This window comes from Colias philodice, chromosome 12 (genome assembly GCF_061535455.1).
Source record: "Colias philodice isolate Cphi_HAF_F1 chromosome 12, ilColPhil1 Martin Lab GWU primary, whole genome shotgun sequence".
Classification (NCBI taxonomy): Eukaryota; Metazoa; Arthropoda; class Insecta; order Lepidoptera; family Pieridae; genus Colias; species Colias philodice.
In genome coordinates, this window is record NC_143097.1 from 8,122,136 (window position 1) to 8,144,868 (window position 22,733).

At 31.4% G+C, this 22,733-nt stretch overlaps 1 protein-coding gene across 2 annotated transcripts in view; it reads right to left on the minus strand.

Moving 5' to 3' along the window:
• The window catches only part of RhoGEF64C (Rho guanine nucleotide exchange factor at 64C), a 117,889-nt gene that overhangs the window by 16,189 nt on the left and 78,967 nt on the right, over positions 1-22,733 (minus strand). The window lies entirely within an intron of this gene.

Consider the following 22,733-nt stretch of genomic DNA (forward strand, 5'->3'; position numbering starts at 1 on the left):
GTTCCCTCTATAGAGGGAACATATAACCAAGAGATTCAAATACTACACTATTATTATGTAATCAAAGTGTATTCTAACCACAGCAAAATGCCAAAGGATTGTTTCATACAAATAATTATTCAACTTTACCAAACCAACGCGAGGAGTAAATTTTCCTTATCCCTGGAGTTAGGTTATACAATATTTAGAACTAAACTAAAGTTCGGTAGACCAAGTGAGATGTATTGTAATCAGCTTACACTTTCGCAATATTTGCATATAGCCTAAGTAAAGCTAAAATCTAGTATACTAGAAGTAAATAGACCTTCGTGCGACCCTAGTTAACGTGAACAACGGCTATAGGCTTTCAGTATTGCAGATATTGTGCGGTTTTCAATTAACTACAACAATGGGTTAAACGGATAAACCTGTGCTTTGAATATATAACTTGCTTGTAATCAAAGATTGTTCTCGAGGCTAGATACATATCTCCGTCTTTGAAATTGATTCTGTTGAAATAAAGACCTTTTATTATAAATAACTGATCCATGATTGGGATCTGAGTTTTTATTTTAGCCTATCTATTACAAAGAGTAATTAAAAAGAGCATTTCTTGAGGCTGAATGCGTATTTATATTGAGGAAAGAAATCGTGGTTGTTCTTTATGTTTTGTGAAGAATCTTTATAGCGATTGCACGCGATTGCTATTAACGATTCTAAGAAAATGATGTTGCTTGTAAATAAAACGGCCGTGAAAACATAATGAAAGGGGGAGAAACTGACTGGAAGATATTTAGAGTACACAACATGTAGGTATGGAAAACTACCAATTTAGTATAGTAAAAAAAATATGTGCTGAAATTTTAATGTTGCCGAAAAATAAAAATTTATCACAAACTTACATGACAGTATAAAAATATAATACATAAAAATCCTTTACACTTATTGAAATGCGGTTTGTCACATGAAACGCGGACAACTCAATGAAATCTCGGCTGGTCATTGGATACCTGACCTTACTGTAGGTATCCTACATGTCTGCGGACCATCAATGATATTAGCTTACAGAGAAAAATGATACATTGCCTTTGCTGAATTCTATTTTATAAGACTATTTGTTATTCACGATGATATTCATATTTCCTTTTTATTTTTACGCACCTTTCCTTCATTCTTCAAAATTGGCAAAAAGCCAAAATCAATTATAATTAGAATTAAGACTTCAAATATGAAAATTAAAGAATAAATCTTTAACATTTCTACATCTAAATAAACACGACCCAGTATCAATAAGCATGAAAACATAGAAATAAACAGATATTAAACATCATAAACTACATTGTTTAAAAGCAATAACATTAATTGCACAGAGATTCCGACTAATCGACGTTCTCATTGAACAAGATTGTTTTAATATTCGCGATTGATTCATCCAACTTCAGTTTTTCCACGAGAAAATGTATTAATACCATTCTATTTGTGAGTTTGTTGATACGCTATTTCTATTATAATTCATATTTGCATCAGGAAATCATTTGTTAACCCATATCAAAAATGACAGTGGCATAACGTCATAACTGTTTTCCTTTGTTTGTATATCGTAGAGATTATTGTTTGTATGGAAATTAATTAATTGCAATAAATAATACACAGAGGGAATAGATTTTAATAACAATTGGAACTTGTTTTTGATACCTGCAATTTTGTATATTTAGGAAGGTACAGTTCTTTTTAATAATTAAAAAGAATCTCTATCACGAATACTCACCCATAACTTTATGATCCGACTTTTTACAATTCAATTTAACTAGGCATTTTACAATTTTAACTGACATTCTAAATTTTTCAACATTCACACCTACGTTATAATTATTAATAACTATTTTTCCAATTTTATCAGTATCATAAGAATTGAGAATCATCATATTATTTCAACATTACAAAATTCCAGCAAGCACTGCACTGAATAAAAAAAAGTTTAACACGAGGATACAAACATCGTCACGAATCTTTCGAAACTTGAGATTTCATCGAGGGAAAATATCGGTTTTTCTTCACGGAAATTCGATAAGTATACCGTTATCCAACTAGAAGTTTTCTTAAAAGCTTGTTGCTAACAATAACTCGCCGCTACTTGTTATAAAAACCTTAATAGAACATATTGTTTGTGTTATATAGATAGGTAACTAATGAGTAAATATAATACAGATAAGCCCAATTAATGGAGAAGGCTATAAACATGATCAATGTTCATTCTAATCAGTACTTTAATAGAATTCTAATCAATTAAAAATATCATGAACATTCACATAAATTGTGTTATCTAAACTATGTTTATCTTAACTATACTCCAAACGTTTCGCGAGCTTTTACAAAAGCAAAGTTACGATTAAAACCTCTTACTGGGAGTTAAATTTTGTGTAAGTAGCGTGAAGAGCTAGATAACACAATAGTCTACTTGTTTCTACTTTCAATCCCGGTGTAAAATTACAGTAACAAAATACAATTCAAGAGAGTGTATCTGTGACGGATAACAATTAAAAGGATTGTAATTACGCTGTTTTTACTTTATTTTTATATGTGCTTTATTATATGGAGGACTATTGTGTGTTCATTTAATTGTTAAAAAATATATTTTGATGATAAAAATTTCAGAATAAAGAAAACGAGCTTGTACGTGAGATCGTGTTATAATTTGCCTGCTATACAGTAGATTTTAAAACTACATAGCTGATTTTTGTTGTTGAAATTATTATACTAAATTAAGGCTGCTTACTAAAATAATAACATACTTATTAACAATTAACTGTACTTTAAAAATACACTTAACTAATAAATTAATCATAACGCCCAAAATGTAGAACTATTACGTAATAACCTAGAGCTCACATTACAATGAAAAAATTGCACATACGGGAAAATTGTTAAAATTCGATATGCATCTGAATTATTGACGTAAAACCAAATTCCGCAAGTCAGTGGGAAAACTCTTTCATCAACTAATGGTTTTTCCGTTGGCTTCGAATTTCACTTTTAAAATTTCCGGATTTCAATTCATTTCACCAAACATAATGGTTTGAGATAAAACCGTGTATATTTTTCTAAAAGAGTCGTCACTATTTCAAATGAAATTCGCGATTTTCAAGCTTATATTCGGAATAGTCGGGTATGTCTGTGTGTGTATTGATTGTTTGAAATGTATTAATGTTTCTGTTGCATTCAAAGGAAGTCAAGCATTTACTGACACGATTTGAGACGTGCAGAGGATCACGTTAAAGTGATAGTTCTTGTTCCGCACGTTCAAAGAGGGATCCGAATTCCTCTTTAGACTGCATTTAATAATTATTGAAATGTATAATGTATTAGATATGACGATTGGGTACTTAATTCTTTGATATATTTATTTTCATGTATCCATACTAATATTATAAATGCGAAAGTAACTCTGTCTGTCTGTCTGTTACTAAATCACGCCTTAACTACAGAACCAATTTGTATGAAATTTGGTATAGAGATATTTTGATACTCGAGAAAGGACATAGGCTACTTTTTACCACGGGAAATAGGATAGGTTTTATCCCGGAAATCCCACGGGAACGGGAACTATGCGGGTTTTTCTTTGACTACGCGGGCGAAGCTGCGGGTGGAAAGCTAGTTTCCTATAAATAATATACTCAAGGAAAACGAAACCTTTAACAGGAAACGTGTACCCTGAATACAATACGGCACAATGAGTTAATATAGTTACCAACGTTGTTATTAACGATAAATTCCTTTCCACAAGAATAACGGTAAATGAGATTCGTATTATTTATAAACGTTATATTTTTGTAAAGGTTTCCAAGTCGGTGCACTCAGATAAGGGGATGTATACTTGGCTGAACCTATGATTTTTATCAGGCAGTATATTGGAAATATGTACATTGTGTGACGGTGATACATTTTGTTCATATAAAACAGTATTTTAAATTATTAGTATCTAGTTCTAATTATTAGTTATACTTTATTAGTTTTTATGATGAATTTTTGAACAAATATGCAATATAGTCTTTCAGTATTGTATTTCTAGAACTAAATGATGTTTGCTTAAAAAATCATTATTTTTCGGATCGGCTTAAAATTTATATGTTACATCATTACAGTCTATGTTTCTAAAGTTTCGTTTGTAATTATGTATGAAGGTTCTTTTGCTGCTCTCTCAGTTTAATTTAATACAGATATAAACTTTATATTTATATGAAATATGTTTTATTATTACTTCAGTGCTTTCAGTCAAAGCATAAAGCAGTGCTCTACAATTCATTTGCGTTGAAGCTTCTGTGCGTTGTAAATGTTTTTGATGTTATTCGTGCCATTTCATTAAACGAGGTTTTGTTTGACTCAGAATTGAGCGCACTCGTACATAATGGGCGCGCTTTTCATATAAAAACAATAAAGTGTTTCATAAACACTTATTTCAATTATATTTAACAAAAACACGCCGATTGAGTGATTAGTTTTAACACCAAAAAAACTGGATTAAATTAAATTCTTCAGCAAGTTAAATGTCAGGCAGTAAAAGCCAACTTATTAAAAAATTCAATCGTCTCACGAGCAACATTTTAAAACGAAAATAGGGTCACTTAAGACCACCGTATTAGGGAGGCACAGCGATTCGTAGCCTGCCGTTAAAATTTTATTGGTTTTCCTTTACGCCCTCATATAAAAATCCCGTATAGGATCTTGCGATGTGTAAAATCGGTCTATTTTTATGTGCACGAGCGTCGTAACATTCGAGTGGGTTTTTTTCATTCGTACGACACTTTTCAAGTGTACTTCCAAGTACTTCGACACTTTTCATCAATAATAAATTATTTAGCACTCCTTCTATGTAACAGAGTTTTCGTTATTCAGTTTAGACCGATTAATTTAGTTAGTATTCATACGTATAGCGCCTATATCAAAGTATGGGATCACAAACAACGTTTATAAAAAATGAAGTGCTCTCAAACTTAACGGTTTTGCACACTTAATTTTCAGCTTCCACTTTTATCTTTGATCTTTCCAAGAGTCCTTTGTTAGGCGTTAAAAATTAAATTGCTTGCAATATTTAAAAATTTGCTTTACACAGTAATTTGACAGCAAAAAGTAATTTAAAAATGGTTAAATCTTAATTACCTTCCAACTTTATTGAAGGCGTTAGTAATAGAATAGTAAAATTTCATTTTCATTCAAATATTATTTACTACGTATATCCCGATTAATATTGATTACTTTTTATAGAGGAAATAACACTTAGCAAAATTGTTTATGTGAATAATGAAAATAATATTATATAAATAATATACCATATTATATCACAATTATAATCATAGAAATGAATCAACATACACACAAAACACATAATAACCAATAACAGAATGTACATTTATGTTATAGCTATTCTTGTTGATGATTGAATCTTGAACAATTTAATGCTGCAACACGAATAACTTGACATTATGGTTTGTAACATGATAATCAAACCATATCTTACTTTAAAATGTTATGTACATATTTGATAAAATTAAATTATATCTACTACTAACATGAATTAATTCCCAATCACATGTAATATTTATAAGCAGAACCTTAAAATAATTCCAAACAATTCGGATTAAAATTTCCAAAATATCGCTTTTAATAACACTTATTTGTAATATTTAAGTGAACACCCCAAATATTCCCGAACGTTCCCGAAAGAAGCCAAAGGGTTATCGGGCATGCAATTATCAGTTCCGACACGCACCCCGGCTAATTACCGTAACGGGGTATGAATAACAAGATGCCGATTTACCGGGAACGCAATCTTTACGTGTAAATCTGTTTTTATTGAGCTTATAATTTGGCATAATTACCTACTGTTTATAAATACGTGGTTATAAGTAAGAATATAATATCTACCTACCATAACGTTAAATCCAGTAGGTTTTTTCACGGTTTTAGTGTTGTTTTCAAAAAATAAACTCAAACTCAAACGTTTATTTATTCAATTAGACTTCTTAAAAAAGTATTTTTAATCGTCATAACATATTTTAAACATTTACCACATAAGAAGCTTATTTACTTGTAATCTATACCTACTTATAAAACGATAATAATTGACAGAAATGTATTTACATGAGATTACAAAGTTACTTGACGAAAGAAAATTACAATAATTCGTCTTGAATTTAAATGTTCTCATATTTAAAAATCCTCATAAAGAGACCTTCAATTAACTTTAACAACCTTTTTATCAACTTAAATATAACCTCAAAAAGCACACAATAAAAACGTTTATCACGCGGGAATTATGGGTTTAATTCATAAATTTAAAGGGCGCTAATTTCTTAAAGCATAAAGCAATTTCCTTGAAAAGCTACGACACGCGACGCAAATGTTATTAGTCACCTCTTATCGGATAATGATCACGATATTCAAACTTATTGAGCTGTTATTTACTTTTTGCCCCTCACATTATAATCTACCTAACTACGTAACTAAGGCGATGATTACTTCCCAACATAATACGTAATCAAGGTGATCTCTAATGAGCTAGGAATATTTGATCATTTATAAAACGCCTAATGTAGCATACATAATCCATACTAATATTATAAATGCGAAAGTAACTCTGTCTGTCTGTCTGTTACTCAATCACGCCTCAACTAATGAACCAATTTTCATGAAATTTGGTATGGATATATTTTGATACCCAAGAAAGGACATAGGCTACTTTTTATCCCGGGAAAATGACGCAATCCCACGGGAACGGGAACTATGCGGGTTTTTCTTTGACTGCGCGGGCGAAGCCGCGGGCGGAAACCTAGTGCAAAATATTTATAACAAAATCAACGAGCTACTTGTAATATCATTCATGTCATAATATCCACAAGGCTGTCGCAAATTGGAAAAGTTATCCCATGACATAACGTCGAATTAATACAACCAAGAGAGCGTGATAAAAACGCCGACATAGGGTCTGAGTTCAATATTCAATCAATTGTTTTTGTTCACCAAGTATTCTAATAAGGAAAAGAAAATATATTGGGTTTTTGGTAGCGAACGAATGCTAAATTTTAAATACCATAATCAGACAAGATATTAGGTAATTTGAAATGAGCAGTCTAAGGCGTCACCACGGTAAATAGAAATAGAAGAAATTTCAATTAGGTACATTATAGTGTAATCATTTTATAGGCAGCATTTTTGAAAGGCATTACACGGTAAAACATCGGATGTTCCCTTATTTGTAAGCCCTTTCGCGCGTTGCTATCACTTTAGTTACATTGTACTGTTTACACTCACTTTCTAAATTAGAAATACATAAAATAGAACACAAACAGAGAGAGTACCTTGGGATATCGCTAACGCGGGTCTATTAGTACCAACTTGTTTGAAAACAAATATTAATCGCGAGTTCATTGTTTTAGAAAGCTACAATCTATAGGTACGAAATGAAAGGGACTTTGCTAAAACTTAAATGAAACTAAAATTAATTAATTTCCTCGTAAATTTATTATTAACTAGCTTCCATCAATGCGTATATGTAGAATACTAATAGTACTAATAGTATGTAATTCACATCCATGTATTAATTTTTAAGGGATTTTGAAAAATAAAAAGACTGTGCATCAATTTTCAAGTACTTGGAAAATTACCAATCATCAATCAAATCCTAAAAATACGCAATTAACAACTTTAAAAGCTTACATTAAAGTTCTGATTAATTTTTAATTAGAACTAAGACAGCACTATTAGAGAAGCCTGACTAGCTTATCTCCCTGGGAACGTGATCCTGTTACAAATTTAACACTATCGCTATATCAACGAACTAAGATAAGTCGCTTCAACACTACTTTTGTTAACTCGCTAGACTGTTTTAGTAAGAAGGTACATTTTTAGCTGCTGTTCAACTTTTAAGAGACTTTTTGCATTAGATCGGGATTTCTTACAGCCGTACAAATAAATGAGTTATAACATTTTATGCAAAGAATAAACTAAGAATAAGGAAAAATCATACAAATAAACACGAAATAAATGTAACCTAGTATAACTTCGTAATAAGTATTCATACTAATGCTATTCCGACCTTATTACGGCTACCACCCTAGTATAAGTCTGACATAACCGAGTTATAACATATCTTTTAGTACATTGTGCTGTGTTTTACAAGTTTTAGAAGCAATTTTCAATCTAAATTTGAGATAATAGCAATGAGAGTAATACAAGAAGTAGAAAAAGTTGAGCAAATTAATAATTTCATTACGTACCTAATGAAATGGAAAATTTTGTATGAAATGTCAAAATATACGAAATTATGAAAAACCCTTTTGATATTTATAATGATTTATTTATTTACAACATGCGCCAAACCATACATACATAAAACTTATTTCTAAACTTATCACAATAATATACACTTTCGTTGAAAATATAAATCTTCTAAGCCTGGAGTTGTTTGTTTTGAGTACCAGTTATTTGGCAACTCTCTATCTCAAGGTGGGTTTATCTTCTGTTCTCCAGATATTGGATAGCGTTATCTATCATTTGCTTGCATATTTAATGATATATTTAAATTATTTCCAATATATATTTAAAAAATAAATAAACAGAACATCGTATGATGAAACTTCACAACAAATTCGACGAAGTCAAACGAGCGTCAGCAAAATGACAGCACCAAGGCATAACCGTAGACAATTTCAATGTTTTTCATAATTTTGTGAATGAATTGCGACGTTGCCGCTTCGCGCCTATTGCATAGCGTGAGCATAGTAACATCGACGTTATTCCAAATTTATTTGTAAGAAATTATGACATCCTTATTCTTTATTTATTCTTATCATATCTATGCATTGCATAAGGTTTGAATAAGCAAGTTTTTATTTGTACGGCTGTTAGTGTTTGATATTTTCTATCGTAGATAAAAATTATTGTTAACAATAGATTGATATCACTAGGAAGCTGAAATTGAATGTTTTTATTATTACCTATCCTATAAATGTAGATTGCATACAAAGAGTAAAGCTTCTTTCAATTTTTCTCATTAATTAAATTGTTTTTTATGAAGGGTTAACTTACACCCTACTACTATTATAAAGGCGAAAGTTTGTAAGTATGGATATATGCATGTTTGTTACTCTTTCACGTAAAAACTACTGAATGGATTTGAATGAAACTTTACCACAATATAGCTTATACATCAGAATAACACATAGGATAGGTTTTATCCCGGAAATCCCACGGGAACGGGAACTATGCGGATTTTCCTTTGAAAACGCGGGCGGAAATCTAGTATTCCAATAAAAACCCGAAAATAATAAAGAGTTTCTCGCGGATGCTTTTAATTTCCAAATTAAATCTGTACTTTAATTGGTTTCCCCATTTATTTCATTCCATATCTATAATATAATATCGAGTATGTTTCTTATTCGTATGCATGTATTTATATTTACTTAAACTAAAAACCCATATCTTGTCTACCAACAATACACAAGTCTTCAATAAGTTATTGTTCGCATTTCTATATGTAAAGGAGAAAGGAAAATAAATTGATCTGCTCCTTCATATGGAGTCCATCTATTACCATATTCAACGGTCGCTTGGTCACGTATGTATTGCGCCCAGTCTTCAGGTATGCTTGCGTATGGATGCAAATATTATTGTATGCTATCCTTACAGTCGATAGGACGCATTAGAATATAGAAAATTTATGTTGAAAGTAAAAAGATAGAAATTGAAGTTTATGATCGAGTTATTTATTCGTTTTGCAGTACTATATATTAGTATATGGGAGTGATATTGTATTTTTAATTTTAGAACCAGCCAAATCATTAGCTTAATAGCAATAGCATAAAATCTGGTTTACAACATGTTAACGTGAAAAAAATCTCCTCAGATTGTTGTACAGTGTACAAACACTTCTTCCTTGGCAATGTAGAACTATAAAGAGTTAACTTTTAACTTGACCCTTAACTACAAATCCACTTAAATCATACATTCTTCAATGCAGATCAATTCAATACAAAAGCACAAACCACTTTCTATTAACCAAACAAATTGCATCAAACACTTCACAAGCGCTTAGTTACCAAGTCGTCTCTCAAAACAGTCTACATCTGCTAACTTCACAGTTTAATAAACAAATCTGTATCCATAATAGAACTTCAATACATGCATTAAGTTTGTACCGAGTGAAGTTGCTGATATTACTATGAAACTCGATGGTTGCTTCGTCACTTACGGAATTTCCAAACTAACTAAATTGGTTATTGTTTGAACACAACTTGTCAAAGTCGTGATCGCGGAGTAGATTCCGTGTTTAATTGAAAACAAGGAGGGAAGTTTTAATTATTACAATTATGATATATGTTTGCGCTGTATTAGCAATAATAGATGGATGAATTGTCGGGAAAATAGAATGCTTTATGATGAATGATAGCGTCGGCAGCTTCTTTAATTTAGTAGTAAGTAATTGATATCAAACTTTAATTGAAAGTAAACGGACTTAATAATCTTCTTAAACACCATTCAAGGCTTATTATTTTAAAAATATCTAGATTTTTTACATGTATTTTTGTCTACAGGAAAAATTTAACATACCTACAGGCTACACACATTTGTAACAGCAGCCTGCAGCATAGACCGCGCAGACCGATTCCCCTATCGTACAGATAATTTTATTGCATGATTCGTTTAAACCTCTACCAAGTTTACTTTGTTGCAGTTGCTGTAATACAAATTATAATCTAGTAATAAATATACTATTAAACGCGAACATATCTCGCACACCCGTCGAACGAAAACAAAAGATCCACGAACCCATAAAAACACACGACCCATTCAAACATATCAGCATTCAGCACACGTATTACTATAATCAATAAATTTTCTTTGTGAGATCGTATTGATGTCTTTTTATAGACAATCTAGTTTTCTAGTCCATGTATAGCCGCTATCTTTCCACTCCCTTCACTGTACCTGACAAGCTTTTATACCAGTTATGATAATAAACCAACAATGTTTGAAATACGCCGTCTCACTACGATAATGTCCCTCCATTTTATCGCAAACGTAACACAAATACATGCAATGACATTGAATAAGTAATTATTATTACGTGCGTGCATATGAACAACTTTTTGCACCCCGTGCACAAATGTGTTCTATTGAATTATAAATGAAAAATATAATATAAGCGGTCATTACTAATAGTGCTCTAGTTTAGAGTCCAATCGATAGTCGATACTGATAAAGGTCAACACTTCTATTTAATGAATAATTATTATTAATTTATCTAGACACGATTCGAATATTTAATATTTTTAGATCAATACAACCAATAAAGTTCCTAAAAAACAATAGTATAGTTCTAGTATAATATTGTATCGCACCTCTCTAAAAGGTAACCTATTTCAGCACAATAGATTGGTTTTTAATAGGCAGTGCTGGCTGTGACAGGCAGTCAAATACACTAGTGAGAATAGGGAATTCGCTTTCCTCATATTTGAAACTCTAAATCAATTTATATACATTTCACTATGCAACAAACGGATCAAAAAATAGCGTTTGCGTCGTGCACACGTGTTAGAAGTGAAACTTCTTTGACAAGATTCAAAGATACCAAAATCGTCACCCTACTCCATGAGGTGACTTTAAATTTTACTCTCAACGCGCCTACAGAAGTTTCACTTCAAAAACAAAGATTTGATTCTCTACATCAGATTGTTTATCAAAACAATGCTAAGATATTGGATACGCATTGTTCTTTCCATTAACAATAAATAATAAACAAACGATAGCTATTTCTCATCATTTGCACAGTTCGCGTGATATTTTTTCCGCCTAAAGCAGATAATGAATGTTCTGTAGATACTGATAATATGATAGCACGCAAAGTTTTTCTTTAATTCGCCAGTCTATTGAGAATTGTTTGGTTGTTTGTTTTAACATTAATATGCGTCTTACAAAATGCCAACGTTAACAAATCTATCACAATAATTATATCTAATAAAGTATTGTTAAAATTAATATGTACTTAGTTCTATTTTACCTTCCTTTCGCTCAACTTATTGTTCTTTAACATTTCAATATATTGATAGTACTAGAACCTCCATTATTTTATTTCATAAAAGGACTATGCAAAAAATCGTCCCATATCATCAACAGATGCCAAACATATCTCATTAAATACATCTCGACATTATGATTATTTTTTACTATGGCGACATCACTGTAGGATATGGGGTTATCGTGCAATAAAAAAAATATGTTATACTTATACAGTTTTATTAAGTATTAAGAACTGAATTAAAAATGTACTATTTAACTAAAAAAAACTCGAGAGAGAACAGCCGTAAGACGTACTTTACCCTCCCTCCTTGCTCCGTTACCCCGACCGCACCCTTTCGACGCCTGCGCCCGCGCACCTCCCTCAGTCGTGGCTAGTATTTTAACCGAGCTTTGCCAAACATGTTTGTCGATTTCCGCATAGCAGCATCATTAATAAATGCTAATTACCGTGTTGCTACAGACCACAGGCTTGCGCCGGAATTCTTTGAAATAATTCAAACTAAGGTTCATCAACCTAACCTTTTGAAAAATTATGTCGAAGGCAAAAATCTGAACAGACAAAGAGTTAACTTTGTGACGATGGAGGCCACCATGCCACATCTTGAGGACTTTCCAGAACTGACTGATGATGATATCATTTTATTCGCCTTGGGGACCTACCATATAAAACTTGCAAAATCCTACTGTGCGGAACATATTCGGAATGGAATTTATTATATTGAATTATTTCGAGAAAACCAGCTAACTGATTTGCCAAGGTATAATATTCGAGAAGATAATGTCTGGTTAATTAGAGGACGAATACAATCTCGACACGTTAGATCGCGCGTTTATTATTGTTACATATTAATAAACCGAAGTGAAACTGGCAGACGTGCTATTGAACAGTGGTATTGCACATGCCTAACAGGGGCGCGTACGGTTGGAAGTTGTGCCCATATAATATCAATTATATGGTAAATGGGCAAATATGGTATATCGACATATCAACTTTAATCTACCAGCAGCAATGTTATCGACTATTATAATAGATGAATAATATAACGTTATTTTTGTCTGGATAATAGTTCTGTTGTTATTAAGTGTCTACTTGCACAATTGTTTTTGTGTTATTAATACTTAAAATGTCTAGTTGAACAATTGCTTTTTGTAATTATCGTCTAAAATGTAATTTTTTATTTTAAAATAAAAATACTTTATTTTTGTCAAAAGTCTTTTAAAAAAAAAAACCCCGTCGAATTCCGAACTAAAAATTGGTACTGACTTTTCATGGGACGTAATAATGATATTGAAACTTGTCCCATGTCTGTTGATGGGATGGGACACTGCCCATACATTTTTTTGCATGGTCCATTATAATCTTAAAATGAGATAATAAAAATACATCATCGTTAAATGACATACCCCGACAAGAAATTACTACAGCGAGGATTTATGAACGCATTATTATAATTTTATTAAATTTTCTGCATGAAACTAATGAAGAAAGCAAAGATATTTGCATTGTAAGTACCTAATAAGTTAAAATAAATCAAAAATTGAGATATACGGGCTCTTTTAATATAAAATGGAGTCTACGAGATTGCTTAGTTTATAATATTTAATCTGTCTTGTCTCCATAATTAGATACTGAATTATTAATGTTATAATATAAGCTTTATTTTAAATACAGTTATAAATGAAGCTACACTTCCTTCATCGTGTGTGGTTTAAGTAATATAAATTTAAGAACCAATAAAAGAAACATTACAGAAGCGGTCCTTAGAGAGTTTATGGAACAGTCAATCCTGCATTTTACTTTACTACGATAATAAAGACAAATTTTTGTACCATTAAGCTACTATTAAGTATTCTGTGACCATAGTATAATGTAGATAGATATATACCTATCCCAGTATTGTATTAATATATTTATCCATATAAACTTATAAGTACAAAGCATTTGAATGCCATAAAACCAAAAATATCAAATTCAACTTTATCCATTCAAGAGATTACAAAGGCCAATCGTTTTATATCGCGACTATTTAAAGGAAAGACTCATTATATTTTGTTTTATTTCATAGTAATTGCTTCAACAGCGTTGAATTACAGTTAATTCACTTGGAATTGCACATTGCGGTCTCATAGCATTTATAGAAAGACTAGCTGCTCCGCGCGGTTTCACCCCTGCCCGTGATGAAATATATATAGCCTTAACCTTCCTCGATAAATGAGCTATCTAACACCGAAAGAATTTTTCAAATCGGACCAGTAGTTCCCGAGATTAGTGCGTTCAAACAAACAAACAAACAAACTCTTCAGCTTTATAATATTAGTATAGATAATTATTATATCAATCTCACATTTTCCAGCGATTAGCGGTCGTGGTCGTAAAATCTTGACTCTTGAGCTTTAAGTAAGATAAAATTATGATTAGTGAATAGATACTTTATATTTGTATGTGTAAAGGTATTTTAAATAGCCAAGAGCATATATTCCTTACAAAATAAATCAAATAAAGATACGGTTAAACACAGGAAGTAAAAATATCAATTGTTTCGCAGTCGATTGCGTCTGCTGCGTATTGATACACATAGCGCGTAGAAAAATGAAATTGACTACGCAATTTGGAACAACCACAAAAATATAGTATTTTATATGAAACAATTTGAGCGAACGTATTTATACTGATGTGTAAATGTTGTTTGTGTGTCAAATCTATCATGGGTTTATAAATTGAATTTCGGTTTGCATTTTAATGCACGTAACGAATCACTCTAAAATGTTTACTAATTCCTCATTTGTTTATATGTATTTGATGTGATTTGATAAATTCAGGTGAAAAAGTACTTAGCTTTTGTATTTAAAGTGGTTTTATGTTTCTGTAGAAATACATTACATATTTGATATTATTAGTATCCTGATATGCTTGTTTAAAATATGCATTGTCTGAACTATCGCGTACCAAGTAAAATTTGACCAAAAATATTTGTGTAGTGGAAAACTTTACTACTTACCTTAGATACGGAATACTTTATATTTCTGCCTCAGAATAAACTGAGTAAAAATACTCTATTTTATTACTTTACTAATATAAAGAAAGCGAAATAATCCCATAAAAATCTTCCCCCTGAATATTTAACGTGACCACTGCAACTGGGATCACAGAGCAGCTTGCGGAGTGTCTCATTCATGTTTCAGTACAGCATCTTGAAATTATGTCTCTGTTCTTACATTATTCTGTGCACATCAACTCTATTGTCTTTGTGCTATACGAAGGTTTGATTTCAAGCAAGAATATCATAATGTTATTCTGAAGTGACATTTTACGTATAAAAATTAACCTTTAACAATTATAGACTTGTGAATCATGAAATTTTAAACCTAAACAGTATCATTACAATAAAATATATCCGTTTTATTACTTTGATAAAGGTCAAGACTATTGTAATATTAACCAACTGCTCGAAAATTCAAAGATATTTTAAATTCATATCGTACGTCTGTTTTATTTCTGCATGATAATAGAAAAAAAGAAATTACCATAGTCACGGAAAATTTCCATTGAACTGAATAAATAAGTGAAACAATAATTCAATGCCAATTTAAAAGGAGTATTTTTGTCATTAAGACACGGTGTCTGACCACAATCTTAAAATAACTAGAAACGATCTGCTAAACCTTCTTCGTTTATTAACCAATGATTTTCAAAAAGTTACAATTCTCGAAACGTAGCTTTGTTCAACCTTACCTACTGTTAACCACAGATCACACCAACCAATTTAGCAGGTAACAATAAAGCCAAACATCTCCGTACAAAAATCCGAAGCAATCTGAACCGGTGTAGGACGTAAAATTTATAGCAACAATAAAATGCGGGTTGCTTCCGTGGTCCGACTAAAAGCGTACAAAATCCAACATTTGTATCCATAGTTCTTTACAAAGTGGGGAACATGCCACCACTGTTACACACCACTTGTTCCGTGTGAATTATCTGATGCAAGTTAGCAGGCGAGCTGTATAAATAGACCCGGAGACAACATCGTTCTGGAAGCTTTTTAACTAACTACAAGTTTATTCACGTGTTCGTTTAGGTATGCACTATGCAGCTAAATTTAAATATAGCTTTCATTTTATAAAACAGTTTTAGTCATGTTAGTTTTTAAAATTTTTATCATTAAGATTGCCCAGACGACGAAAACTCTTGCTTGCTTTGCATTTGCATTAGTGCACATTGACTAAAAAATAATGAATTACCTAGCTTTTTTCTTTATTATTTGATTAACTATTGACTAATTAATATTAGTCTTTCCGATTTATTACTTTTCACAATCCAATATCGCTCGTCACGTCGTCACTAAATAGCAGATCAAAAGTCAAAACCTTACTCAGAATTGAAAAGGCTACTAATCTCACAATTAGTAATACAGAAAGGTCTAAGAAGTGGCTAATAAAAATAAATTGCATCGAGAGGGCCACGGGACACTTTCGAAATCGGTTTCACTCTCACTAGCCGGCTAGGCCTTACTGTTGCAATGACTAACTGCGGTTACAATGAACTCTAGGATTTAAGTTAAATTGATTGTATTGTTACAACAAATAAATTGTAAATGGACAAACATGCTCATGTTTATTAATTTATTGCACTATATTAATTTGTGACTTATTTAAAAGGTGTAACTTTAATAGACAAAATGTATTTTCAAATAATTGATATAGTTGATTTGACTGTAGAAAAACTTGAAAAAAGTAACGTTAACGATGCTATTTTGTTTGTTATCATTTATCAAAACTTTTCTAACACTGTAAAGTGAGGGTGGAAGTAGTATAAAACGAAGTTACTAATACCTTATGATAATCCTAAATGCATAATAAGAATAGAAATAGAAAAAAAAATTATTTTAGTTTTAAATTATTCATACAGACTTGTAGTTTGTACCTATCTCGTTAAATTAATGTTAGTGAAAAAGTTCATATGATACCTACATAATTAATTATAAAATCTATTTTAAGAATGCAATTATGACCTCATTGATATGAAAAATATAAGATTACACCAAATAAAATTTCCAAAATCTTCACCAACTAAATTAAACAAAGGTCGAAAACATTCAAATGCAAATTTCATTACAGAGAGTTAATAATAGATGCATCTATCGACGTCCAAACCTTGACATTTTAATGTGTCTTTTTTGTCAACGGATTCCATGCGAATACTCGCCTTGACCAACTTGGTCAGAGTATATTTAATTATTATTAAGTATCTCAATTCCATAATACTCGGGTACCATCATAAGGAAGGTACCCGGTCCTTTGGAAGGCTTACGTGGGGACACGGATCCAACACGCAGAGGCCCTTTCGAGAACTTTACTGTGTTGTGGGACACCAGCCGCAGCCTGCCCATGACTGCACTATAGAGATACAGCCCTGGGCAGTCCGCGGCCGATGTAGGACTATTGCAAGATAAGGGAATAAAATAAACTGGGCTATGGAATGGGATGTTAATGGACCGGAATTAAGGACTATGGAAGACTATGGCACCTGCCTTTCTACTAAGATATAGCAAGAAATTGTTGGCAGGTGGTGACTCGCCCTCTCACTGTATTTAATAATAGTTATAAAAATCGATTGAGCAAAATCATAATGGGCTTAAAGCTATTTAAATTGAAGATTCTAGAACGATGTAGGGATAGATATATTATAAAAAAATAAGACTTCTAAAATAAGACAATATTTTATGAAAAATAACGTGCATACATATTTTACTGAGACTATCAAAACTAAATTTTGTACAGATAATCAATAACACTATGCTAAAATAATAAAAAGGAATACTAGATTGAATATAAAATAAAATCGTAAGTTTAATCTCAAAGGAACAGTCCTTATTTCTATTCTCTCGATTACTCTATATATTCAATTTTGATTTCAGTTTGAATGTCTTTGGGTGATTGTTTTACAGATTTTTTTGATAATAAGAATAATAAATAGAGAGCTTTCAAATATAGACCCCCTTTTAACTCTAACTAATAGGTGAATAGAAATTAGTTTTATTAATTGTAGCTTTAACGTTGTATTGTTAGTTAATTAGGGATTGACATTAGACGAAAAATGAAGCCTACCTATAACGAAAATATATAAAACCATGGTAGCATTTTCATAAAACTTTTTAAAGCATCTAATAGTACCTATAATGAAACATAATCTAGATAAGATCACATTTACAGAGTACTAAGTCCGCAGACAGACTCTTAAATCTCCAGGTAATAATTTCAAGAAACAGTCAGATCTATTTTAAATGTATATTTATTCAAAAGTAAGTCTAGAAGCCGGTTGTCCTATTACGCTTATTCAGGTGGGCGCAATAACTTGCTTAAACAGAACTATAAATATATATTAAGTACTTATTTACAAATCATTTTAACATATTTATTTGGAAAGTATTTTATAAGAATAAAGAGATATGAAAATAATGTTCAGATTATAATTTTTCAAGAACTAGCTGGTTCAGTTTTCACTATACCTACGTTCTAATTTACTTTCATGTCCACTTAACCTTAATCACTACATAGTATAAAACAAAGTCGCTTTCCCTGTCCCTATGTCCCTATGTCCCTATGTCCCTTTGTACGCTTAAATCTTTGAAACTACGCAACGGATTTTGATGCGTTTTTTTTTTAATAGATAGAGTGATTCAAGAGGAAGGTTTATATGTATAATAACATCCATTAAATAGTGGAGAAGTACTGTTATTTTTGAGGTTTCTAATGTGATGTCGTAAATAATTACATTTTTTTCCGCTTACATTGCAAACGCAGGCTGAACCCTACGAGTTTTATCAAAATAATGTACTAAGTATTATACACATTGAAAAGGTCTACAGAAAAGTCCGCGATGGTATATGTCTATCTCTTATGGATAACCCACAATAACTTTTTTTTGTCATTTACTTTTTACGACAAAGAATGGCTAATTTTCGAAGCGATTTTAACCAATACAGCATTAATCCTTAACCAATTAAATACCTTAAATACATTGTTCATTTAATATAGATCTATATGGCCCTTTACACCATATGATTCAATTGAATATTTTCGAAGATATTACAGATTTAAAAATTTCGGGACGTAGCGTTGGCGGCGGTATTCCGCGAAGCTGGAGCGGGCCGCTACGTTTTTATATACAACGTTCACAGTTTTTCTGTAACTGTGTATTTAGTATCAGCATTGCACCCGTGCGAAGCCGGGGCGGGTCGCTAGTTGATTATAAATATAATATGTTTCTAGTTCCTATCTATGCTAATATTTAATATTCGTATACATATATCTACGTTATATCTAATGCAAAGTATCTACTCAATCGAAAGGTAATTTAATTCAGAAATATCCTTGATAGAGGTCCTATTTCGATATTGAGCAAATATTATATTTTATAAAGAAATCAAAATATTTTAGAAACACACAGCAATTCTGAGTAATTTAATACTACAGTTGTGGAAAAGTAAACTCTCCCACTACTCTATTATGGAAGTTAAAACTTTTAATTCTCCGCGAAGGATTACATTATAAGAACTCAAGAGTGCTTTGTTTTCGTTGAAAATAACAGATGAATAGATTTCAAGAATGCTTTTAGATGTAAAGCCGAGGTCGTAGTTCAAAATAACAGCTTTATTTCCAGTGAAAAATTGTTAACATTGATTCTTCACCGTTCAAGTAAGGCCTCATTTCGGAACTCTGTTAATTAAGAAAGTTACAAAGTTCACTTGAGTTCGCAATTGAGTTTTTCGCTTGAATTAAATTTCACATACATATCTTTAAACGAGCCGACAAATTTCATTCTCCTTATGGTACGTACAAATTAAGATACCATCATTGTGCACTGAATAAAACTGTGGTCCCGTTAAACGAACCTACTTATAAATTGCCTTGGACGTCGCTGAAAAAAGCTCATTCCGATAACCTGTTAAAGTGTTTACATTAACCTGAACATCCCGTTTCATTACTCCACATTTGCGGGTACATTATATGGAATCGCACTTCTTGTGGGTACTGCCATCTGTCGGTAAACGACGTAATTAGGGCAGAGTATGCTAGACCGAGAATAATTGGTTTTTTACCCTTATACTCATCAATGGTACTGTGATATGCTATACTACATTACTTGACTAAGTATGTACTTTAACTAACTATGTGTATAATATGTTATCCTAGTACATTATGGCCTGATTATCTACTTGATTATAAATGGCACGAATAAAAATATGTTTAGAATAGTTTGCTAATCACAACTATTAAAATACTTTTAAATATAAGGTAATATGCAGATGAAAATCTTACACCAATGGCTTTAATTTTATACGAAGTTGGCCAACCCAATAGTCAGGAGTCTAATATTTTTAAGAAAACCAAATTGCACTGAGACTTGGGGAAGCTATTTTTCGCTGTGATTAAAGTTTATGTACCTACACATGACTTTGTATTTATTAATATTATGCTTTGGTGGTAAAACGCTACTTATTAGAATGCAAATAAAATTTATCCTATATACATTTTATAAAAATCCATTCTTATTGCTAAAAAATATATTTTCTTGGAGAAGCATTATTATCACAACTCTACATTTGGAGAGCATGAAAATGTTGAATGATTATTTCTTTCAAGTTTTTCAGATTTTATTCACACTTTTTCATCATCAGTTCAACGCTTTAATAAGAAAACAAGGAATTCTTCACAATGAAATGATTACTGTTTTCACAATAAGTTATATCTATTATTCCACTATAATATCAAATATTCTATTAATAATCTAATCAGCTGACACAATATTACGACACTAAGCGACTTTTTACTGCATTAATCATTGCGTGGACACTTTCAATTACCACAATATTCATAAAGTAATGTGGCGCCTTGCATGCAAATTATTCAAAATTACTTAATAGAATGTAAATAATAAACAGCTAACATCTCTTTTCATAATATGTAGTTGGAACAATCACCTTTATAGGACCAGAAGAATAACCAAAAGGATAAAAACATTTAACTAAAAATATTTTTTATTTTTATCAAAATTAACATTCCTAATTTACTTTTTAATTTCTTGCTTCTATTCATTTCAATCTAAATCATAGAAAATAAATTAATTTTCATATGTTTCATTTACATTTGTATATTACGAAAAATGCATTCCTTTCTTGTAAGTACGTTCGTAAAGAAATATCTCACTCAATATCCCACGTCAATACTTCTAATCAACGAAGTTGCTCATCAAGAACTAGGCGGCAGATAATTTCAGAGCAATTGTCCAAACAATAGCTCAAAATTGGAAAGCTTTGTAGGCGTCAGCTGACACGGTCGCACCTGTCGCGACACACCTTTTTCCTTTCCTACTCCTACAGATAAATGTTACGTAAGGCTTTTGGAACGATTTGCCATGACTTCTTTGTTAAATCGCTTGTCAGAGGATATACTATAAATCCGGAGATTATACTGATTTTCCTGTCACTTGTAGTAAAACTCAGACAGTGCAAATACATCTTAATTTATGGATTATTTCGTCGCCTATCTAGTTCTTTATATGATTTTCTTTATATGGTTCTTATCGTAATACTATTCACATGCATGTCGACTGTGTCTTACTGCTAGCTAGCAAAAAGTTATGTATTAAGAATGCAGTCCCAATGATTCTCGAAGCTGGGTGAAACGTTATCCTTTTGCATTGTTACAAATTGAATAACTTACATACCGATTGGACAACATCCTCTCTCAATTAGTAATTGTAATGTTTTATGGAAGAACCTGTATATTTGGTTTCAAGTATGTAATTCTTATTGTATTTCGCTGTTAGAAATACAAACACGAGTCTTAAGAGACAAACCACATTTGTTTTTGTTACTATAGGGATAAGTATAAGTATTAAAAGTTAAAACCACATTGTGTAAAACTTTAACATACAAACTTTCGCCTTTATAATAATCACCACTATTATCCTTAGATATTCCAATCATGCTGAATACGAAATGACCTCAAAGTATAATTTTGTATGAAATTATCCGCACGTATTATCTAAATGTGTGCTTATAAAAATATTATTCATATTATAATCTTAACACCGCATATAGCGCTTGTAGAAGGGATGTAAATATATTCATAACAGCATGCGATTTCCATTTCAACGACGATCAAGGATTACAACTTTCGGTATCTATAAAGACGTATCATAAAACTGCTTATAATATAACATTCCTTGTGGAAAGTGAACGTCTAGCATTCAAGTATGCAACGAAGGAGCCATTATATAATCTAGAAAACGATATGTAAATAGGACTTGCAATTATTATTGGTTATAGAAATTAAAACACAAGAATATTGTTCATTACAATTTATACTTAGCTGTTTACGCTGTAAGTTGACTGTCTACGTAAGACAAACCTACCTACCAGCGAAAGGATCTGTCGTTATCTACTAAAATCTTAACTGAATTCAAAATTTCTGGGAGGTAGAGCGGAATATGAATAGGTCAAGTTCAGAACATGCCCCTATAATATGTATTATGTTTTGGGTTATACGACTACATTGAACTAGTGCTAAAATTATTTCATTAGGATATGGCTTTGCAATGTAATATCCTACACAAAAATATTAGATATTACAAATCATCTAAAACTACAACTAACGCAAATACACAAATATGATCA